Source organism: Octopus sinensis, linkage group LG7 (genome assembly GCF_006345805.1).
Source record: "Octopus sinensis linkage group LG7, ASM634580v1, whole genome shotgun sequence".
Lineage (NCBI taxonomy): Eukaryota > Metazoa > Mollusca > Cephalopoda > Octopoda > Octopodidae > Octopus > Octopus sinensis.
The window spans coordinates 12,028,705-12,038,704 of NC_043003.1; positions in this window are offsets into that span (position 1 = coordinate 12,028,705).

Sequence of the window (10,000 nt, forward strand, 5' to 3'; positions counted from 1 at the left end):
ATATATATAATATATATATATATATATATATATATATACTATTATATATAGATATATATTAGATATATATATATTATAATATATATATATATATATTTATATTTATATATATATACATATACATATACATATACATATATACTGCCTTCATATAAAATAGCTGGCTGCCTGTGTCCAAGGTAGACGAATACTAGCTATTTGAAAAATTGACCCTCCGATTGTGGTTCTTTCATTTCACTTTTCTCTTTCATATCTTTTATCAAAAGAACTTCGACTTCTTGATTATCATCGTAAACTCATAGACTGGTAAACACTACTGCTACAGAAAACCTGAAGTAGAAAATGTATTCATCAATAGGAACTCCAACCACAACTTAGCTATAAGTTGAAATCGAGTAACAAATACAACTAGAAGAATCCCTACTTTTATCGGCGGACAAATCTGTTCAACAGGGCTGCACTCCATTACAATGAAGTAATAGCGAAAAGTGACTTTAATGGAAACAGAGAGTATATGGAAGTCTACCACGCCCACTTCTCCTACACCCAAGAAAGAGAAACAAAGACAATCTAGTTCAATTCTCCACATTTCCATGATGATTCCATAACTATAACTTGAAGCTTCCTCTCCTTAATTAAACAGCATCTCTCAAGTACCCATAAGTGCTGCAAACATTTTAATGCACATAACGTTAGCGTTAGCTACTCATGTCTGGACAATAAAAACATCACATGCAACAACAAACGGAAAACTTCACGCACCGACACAGACGCTACACTTATCTGTAACTGTCGAAATCCCACCAACTGTCCACTAGGAGGACATTGTCATTGAACCACCGATACACAAACCTAGCGGTATGCCGTGAATCTATACAAGTTTAATTCCCCATGATTTCAAGGAAAGATTTAAGCAACACATGCGCTTTTTCAAAGGCAGAGACAGGGGAACTTCCACTTCCCTAAACTACTTTATCAAAATACGTGTAGACCAAGGAAACGTGTTCCCTAACTTCAAGTAGAGCAACGTTGACAAAGCCTCCTACTCAACTGCTAGCTCTTCCCTATGATTTGCGAACAGGAGAGGGAAGCAAAACATACTTCAGCTTGGATGTGGAAGACATACGTAAGAGAAAGACCAATGCTGAGAACAAGTAATAAATATTCAATAAGAGAAGAAAATAGCTTATGCGTGGCTGTAGTAGTTACAGGTGAATCCAGATTGTTGTGGTGACTGCATGAATGATAGGGGAGAAAACTCGTACTACAAATGGACAAAATTAACAAATACATTCACGGCGACATCTGGAAGAGGATCGAAATTGTTGTGACTACTGTTCGACCGCTGATGAAGGGAGTTTTCCTGCAATGCAAACTGTATGATATCTTTATATATAAAAGAGAGGTTGTGTGTCTGTCTCCTACGATTTAGATTCTTAACTACTCCCACATTTTGCGGTGCAGTTTAACCAAAAGCAGGTATCTTATAGTCGTGATTCATATCGAGCCCTTCTGGGTATTAGCGCGCGTCTACGATGAGTCTACGATTTAAAAAAAAAAATTACCATAATTTTTTCCATTTTAATGCATTTTTTCGCTATTATATAAGGGAAGTAACTCTCTAAAAATGTCTACGATGAGTCAACGATTTAAAAAAAAATTTACCATTTTTAATGCATTTTTTTGCTATTTTTTGGCTATAACTCTCTAAAAATGCTTATATAGTTATTTCCCTTACAAGCCCGAGCAACGCCGGGCGATACTGCTAGTATATGTATATAAAGCAAATAAGTAACAAGGATGTCCAGGTATCAGTGCATTATGACCATTTCAAATGACTCCATTTAATCGATCAATGACAACATACATCAATTTGAAATAAACTGCTCTACTCAGTGCAGACGGCCATATAGATTTCCAACATACAGGATAGACCATTATATTTTTTAGCAAATTTTTCATCAGTACTAGACACTAAAATAATTACATTGCTTCTTTTTGCTAAAATAATTACATTGCTTTTCTTTGCAAAGAAAAGCAATGTAATAATTTTTAGTCTCTAGTACAGATGAAAAATTTGCTAAAAAATATAATGGTGTATCCTGTATGCTGGAAATCTATGTGGTCGTCTGCACTAAGGAGAGAGGTTTATTTCAAATTGATGTACTGTTGTCATTGATCGATTAAATGGAGCCGCTTGAAACAGCCGTAATGCACTGATACCTGGACATCCTTGTTACGTATTTGCTTTTTATTCACCTAACTTCGAGCTGTGCGGACAATACCGGACTGACTTGGTGCCTCAACTTAAGTACTTAATTCAACTGAATCTTAATTATTTCTAATATATATATATATATATTAGAAATAATTAAGATATATACATATATATATATATGTGTGTGTGTGTGTGTGTGTGGAGGCGCGTGGCTTAGTGGTTAGGGTGTCAGTATCGTGATCGTAAGATTCCTGGATCATTTCACGTTTCTCCAGTCCACTCAGCTGGCAAAAATGAGTAACGCTGCGATGGCCTGGCGTCCCGTCCAGCTAGGGAACACATACGCCATAGAAACCGGGAAACCGGGCCCATGAGCCTAGCTAGGCTTTAAAAGGGCGCATTTATTATTATTATTATTATTATTATTATTATTATTATTATTATTATTATTATTATTATTATTATTATTATATTTTACATGTATATATATATATATATAATATATATATATATATATATATATATATAATGTATGTATGTATGTATGTATGTGTGTGTGTATGATGTTGTTGATCAGCTATCGTGGCACCCGTCGGTTACAACGACGAGGGTTCCAGTTTATCCGATCACCGGAACAGCCTACTCGTGAAATTAACGTGCAAGTTACTGAGCACTCCACAGACACGTGTACCCTTAACTTAGTTCTCAGGGAGATTCAGCATGACACGGAGTGTGACAAGGCTGGCCCTTTGAAATACAGGTACAACAGAAACAGGAAGAGAAAGTTGTGATGAAAGAGTACAGCAGGGTTTCGCTAACCCCTCCTGCTGAAGCCTCGTGGAGCTTTTGGTGTTTTCGCTCAATAAATACTCACAACGCCTGGTCTGGGAATCGAAACCGCAATCCTACGACCGCGAGTTCGCTGCTCTAACCACTGAGCCATTACGCCTACACAGGTAAAATTTATATATGTATGTGTGAGTAGGTGTGTGTGTGCGTGTGTACGTGTATGTGTATGTATGTACGTGAAATGTATGTATATATATATACATATAATTTTTAAATCTTCTAATATAAATATAATATAATTAATATAATATAATATAGTATAATATAATATAATAAACCTGGTGCTTAATCTATTTCCTTTTTATGCCAAACCGCTAAGTTACAGGGACGTAAACAAACCTGAACTTGTGTGTGTATGTGTGTGCATGCATGCGTGTGTGTGTATGTGCGTGCGTGTGTGTGTGTGCGCGTGCGTGTGTGTGTGTGTGTGAGCCTCTGTGTGTGTGTGTGTGTGTACGTGTGTATGTGTGTGTATGTGTGTATGAGTGTGTGCGTGCGTGTGTATGCGTTTGTGCGCGCGTGCATGTGTGTGCGCGCGTGCGTGCGTAATGCGTGGTGTGTGTGTGTGTGTGTACCTGCGTGCATGCGTGTGTGTGTGTACCTGCGTGCATGCGTGTGTGTGTGTGTATGTGTGTGTGTGAGTTTGTGTTCGCGTACACGTCATGAATTCAAGAGCGAAAGAATTACCATTCACGCAGAATTATCTGAATTCAAGTTCATGTTTTCGAGTTATTTCCCAAAATAATGTCGCCATGATAATGATTTGTTAACGACAAGCGTGACCAATAAGAATGATCGGCAGAAACCAAATTCCAAGACAAATACTATTTAATTAGTAATCAATAACAGAAACTGAATCGTGCAACAAAAGATATAAGTCAGGGCGAAGTTTCTTTATTTCTCCATCATGATTTTCAGTGAATTTTCTGTCGCTGTTCATGCTTCGTGTTTGTCGCTGTTGCTGTTGGTTCATGCCAGGGAAAACTGCTTGCATGCCAAATTCTTGGAAGTTGGCGATATATTTCGCAAAGTTCAATTGATGAACTAATCAATTCCAATTGATTTCTCTTCGTTAGTTGTCTCATGCAATTTCCACAGCCGTTACAAATTATCCGTGACGGAATTACGAACGCGGAATACTTGATAAACACATTAGAATGGCAGCACAAACACACTTCAACGTAAACAATGCAACACGGCGTTGAATCGTACATTTCAGATCCTGCTTAGATTACGTGGATGAAAGGCGTGGTCTAGAGGTTGGGTATTGCGCTAACGATCGCAAGATCGTGGTTTCGATCCAGAATGAAATCCGTTTTTTTTTTTGTTTTGTTTTTTTTTGTTTTTTTTTGGCATCTCTTGTCTACGTAGAACATCTGCTTCGAGTCTCCAAATATACAGCTATTGTACGAGCCCAAGGTTGAATATTTATGAAAGTAAGACGAAAAAAGTATAGGATAGGACGAAAAGAAAATGTTTTGAACATAAATCATATATTTGAATCAAATACATTTTTTTCCTTTTTCATTTTGATAAACCACTGAGATCACAAATATGAGACTTATTGATGTAAGGAAGTCCATCCATGCATCACTCCATCTTCACCACCCATTATTCCTAGGGAGGTTGTAGGGGTAGAGTCCTTAGGAACCTCCTCCAAAAAGTTCTATCAGAAACAACCGCCATTACACTTTCTGGTTGGATTCCCAAGCATGATCGTCTCAGTTGGATATTATCCAACCATCTTGTTTATGATCTATCCCTAAATTTCCCGCTGGTTGGTTGAGTTCAACAATCCGTCTTCCGATTCTTTCCTGACACCTTCTAATAACATGCCTGTAATACTAACGCTGTGGCCTCTCAAAGCAGAAAAGCGGCAGCTCGACCTGAAATGACTTCGAGCTACACACCCTATCGAGTAATGTTACTCCAGAGACCTTTTGGGGTACCCCATTTCGGCCGCTTGTATTCACGATCGTACTCTTTCGGTCATTACAACAACAGGCATGATCATAGGTGAGGGTAAAACCAATTATAAGTTTGGCATTTTTCTACTAGCTTCTCAATGGAGAAGTTCTTAACCAGATCAAACCGAAACTGTCGCTAGAAGCTAGGATCACCAAGCATAGATTGACATATTTTGATCATATTATGCGGAGAAAATCCCTGGAGAAGGATATCATGCTAGGAATGGTCAGTGGCAAGAGAGGAAGAGGCCGACCAAGAAGCCGCTGGCTTGACACCATCAAAAGTAATACGGGAATGGACATAGCCAATCTGAAAGAAGCGGCCCAGGATAGAACTGGCTGGAGGACACTGATCCATCGAGTTACCGAGAGTCGACTTCGACTGAGCGGATAGATAGAGATCTCCTCTCTTGAAGATCGAAAGCTAGAGTTGGTGCATTACTGAATCAATACCTGCAATTCTAGTATCCAACTCAGTCTCCTGCTTCCCATCATTCGTGAATATTGACCCAATATAAACTTGTCCATTTGTCTCAGTGATGTTCCACTGATTTGCAGAGAGCACCGGAAGAACTTTCTTGGGAGGACCAATGTCTCAGTTTTTCAACACATCCCTGCCTTGTAGCACTCGACAGCGAATACTGGAGATAACCTTTTGATGAACCAAGTAGCAAAATATACGCAAATATGAGCCGAACGTCCATACACTCACACATCGTGATACCGTTTCCACAACGGCTGCGCATGTTAATGTAATTCATAAAAATTATGAAAAGGAGAGGTGAGAATGCACACCCCTTCCTTAACGAAGTCACTGCAGCTCTAGACGTAATTATCATCGATTTTGTCTTACAAGGAGACTTCGATGCATATCTTGGCACCGTTCACCGGATGTAGAAATGACAGATTAGGCGGAATGGCGAAGTTGAACCCAACGTGAACGGAGAGGTCTTACTAGGCTTCTGAGCTGAGCTTCAATGTAAGGAAATTGAAAGATAAATATTCAATTATAATAAGGTGAGAGTCAAAGAGAATAAATATGAGCATTGGGTTTACGCAACGTATGGAAAAATATTAGCTTCAAATTTTGGAACAAGGCCAGAAATTTGCGAGGAGGAGTAAGTCGATTACATCGACCCCAGTGATTCACTGGTATTTATTTTATCGACCTCCGAGAAGATGAAAGGTAAGATTGACTTCAGCGGAATTTGAACTCAGAACGTGACGACAGACAAAATACCGCTAAGCATTTTGCCCGGCGTGCTGACGGCTCTGCCAGCTCTCCGCCTTAACACATTGGAAAATATTAAAAATTTTGTAAATCAACACTAAAACTTGATGATCATCCGTTTACATAATGTTTTGACATTCGACCCGTTTCTCAAAATCCAATTAATATACTTCAAACAGCGATTCCATTTCAAATAAATTGAAAAATAGTCATTTAGTTTTTTGTTTTGTTTAATTTCTTCATTTCATGATTAGCCACCGTGGCTCATGCAATAGAAGTGCCAATAGAAGTACTCCAAGCGGTATGATGTATGTCTGCAAGTGAGTATGTTTGTTTGCGTTGTCTGTTTCTTTGTGTGTGTGTGTTGTGTGTGTGTGTGTGTGTGCGCGTAGGTATAAATAATATATGTATAAAGTTTCAAATATAGATGTACACATACGTATTTACGTATATCTATAAATATATGTATATGTGCATGTGTAGGTGTGTGTATATATATATATGTACATATATATGTGTGTATATATATATATAAATATATATGTGTATATATATATATATATATAATATAAATATAAATATATATATATGTGTGTATATATATATATATATACACACATATATATATTTATATTTATAAATATATATGCATATATATATATATATATATATATAGATAGATATAATATATATATGTGTGTGTATATATATATATATATATATATATATATATATATATATATATATATATATATATATACAGAGAGAGAGAGAGAGAGATGTATGCATATATACATACATATATGCATACATACATATATACTTAAGTGTGTGTATCTGTATATACATGTTTGTGTGTGCTAGAATATGTAAACATTATATATAGATAAAGATATAGATGCATATATACATATACATACATACATACATACACATAAACATTAATACGCACAGATATACACGTATGTATGCGTATATATAACTATGTATGTGTATGACTTTGTATATACATTGCTCACACACACATAAACATACATTGCTCACACACACACACACATACACACACACATACACACACACACACACACACACACACACACACGCACGCACGCAAACGTTGAGAATTATGTCTTCATATTTCATTTCTACAAAGACGGAAGCAAATGCTTGAATTATGAGCGACTGCTTCTTGAAGGTATTTACTTGGCTATTTATGGATTTACATGTTTCTTTTTAATTAAAAAAAAATTTCACTTGCCAACATTTATTTTACAGCCAATAATCAAATAATTTAGACACGTTTGTTTGCTTGTTTTCGTCGTTGTTTCTTTTATAACTTTTGTTTCCTTCTTATATTACTAATTCCTTCCGCACACTCACCAGGACTAAGGAAAGTTTCCGCCACATTAACAGATTATATCCTAGGGAGCGGAGCCTCTTCGAGTGGCGAAACCTGTTAGAAGTTGCGACTACATCTCCCCTCCTCGTATTACATACAGCCCCTTGTTTCGAAAGTGGGAAGGGCGCGTTCGATAATGTAATCAAAGATAAGTGTTGCTCATTGAAGAGGGCGGGATGGTCATGGCAAGAATCACTTTCGGTATAAGTCTGCTCACTCAGAGGTGAACTAGAGTTAAATAATTCTTTCGAATTTTTGACGCAAGTTCAGCAGTTTTGAGACGAAGGATAAATCGATTACGAAAGGTAAAGTCAACCGAACAGGATTCGAACTCAGAATGTAAAGAGCTGGAAGAAATGTCTCTAAACATTCTGTCTGACGCGCCAGCGATTCTTCCAACTCGTCGCCTTCTTAGGGCCAAATTTTTCAAATTTTGGAGCAAGGCCAGCAATTTTAAGGGTAGAAATAAATCAATTACATCAACCTCATGACTTCGTTGATACTTTATTTTATCGACCCAGACAGGAAGATAAACAAAGTTAACTGCGACAAAATTTTAAGTCAGAATGTAGAAAACCGGAAGAAATTCCGCTAACGATTTTGCAACAACAAACATTGTCAGATTTTTCCGATCAGTACAAAGACCCCCCAAGATTTATTATTCACCTTAAGAATTCTATCGTTTTGATACTGTTTTATATAGAAACAAAAGCTCGAATTTTGGAAAGCGGATTCAATCGATTATATTGATCTCAGTACTTGATTGGTGTATCATTTTAACGTCCCCGAAAGGTTCCGTACGAAACTTGTCGTAACTAAATATCTCCAGCTATAATTGATTTAAACTTTGGGTCAAGGCTATCAATTTTGAGGTGAAGGCAAGTATAGCCTCGATCCCAATGCTCAATTGCTATTTATTTTATCATCGATCCCGAAAGGATGAAAAAATGAAAGGCAAAGTCAACCTCAGCGGCATTTGAACTCAGAATGTAAAGAGCCAATTCTGCCAGCCCGCCATCTTGAATTATGTGATATTTTTTACTACTTAAGGAGCAAAGCCTGATATTTTGTGCGGAGGACTTAATACCGGGACTTAACTGGTATTATTTTGTTAACCTCGAAAGGATGAAAGGCAAAGTCGACTTTAGCAGCATTTGAACTCAGAATGTAAAGAGCCGAAAGAAATACCGCTAAACATTTTGGTTGACGTTCTAACGGTTCTGTCAACTCACCACTTTCATGAATTCTGTGATACTGGTTTCAAATTTTGGCACAAGGCTAGCAGTTTTGGTGGGAGGGATTGAGTCGATTACATCGACCCCAGTGATCAACTGGTACTTATATTATGAAAATGGTTTTGAAGAATAACTGTCCTTCTCTGACCTGTGAGATCCATTTTACACTACAATCTGGCTCACAAAACCAAATGAATTTGACACTCCTGACAAATATCGTCTGCTCAACATTGATAACATTTCAACATTGATAACTGGTTGCAGCTATAAACGACAGCATCGACCCTCGAAAGGATGAAAGGCGAAGTCGACCTTGACAGAATTTGAACGTAAAAACAGAAGAAATGCTGCTAAGCATTTTTTTCCGGAGCGGTAACGATTCTGCCAGTTCGCCGCCTTATATGTATTCTGTAATATTAATTAGCGATGAGAGGGGAAGACGACAAAGAAGCAGAAGTGCTAAGTCTAGATTCCTTATTTAGTTTCGTCCCAGTACGTTCGGAATTTCCAATCCCGTCGGGGTTGATTCTGTCTTTCCTACATCCGGTGTTGATAAAATAAGTACCAGACACTCATGTTGGCGCTAATTTAATCCACTACACACGCTTGTCTACAAATGTGTGACATTGGGCAGAGGTTCTCAAACCGACAAACATCAGCCCCCTCCCATCTATAACTCACTGCTTAATATTAATGTTTGTTTGTTTCTTTATTTTTTGGTCCTCCCACCCTCCGCTTTATTAACGAGAAGACAAAATAGAGTTTGAGTTTGTATCCATATAATTCATCTTTTTAAACTTTGAAATAAGTTTAAAAAATTTTAACCATCTTTTTATTTGATACAGCAATTTCTCTGCCCGCTTTTGTATCCTCACAGACCCACTCACAAAGGAGTGGGCCTGCTCCTCCGTATCTTTATTTTTTACTTGATTGAGTCATTGGACTACGGCCATGCTGGGGCACCACATCGAAGAGTTTCATTCAATGGAATCGATCCAAGTACTTACATTTTAAAGTTTGGTATTTATTCTATCCGTCTTCTTTTGTCAAACTGCTAAGTTACAGGGACGTAAAGAAGAAAGCCAACACTGGATATCAAGC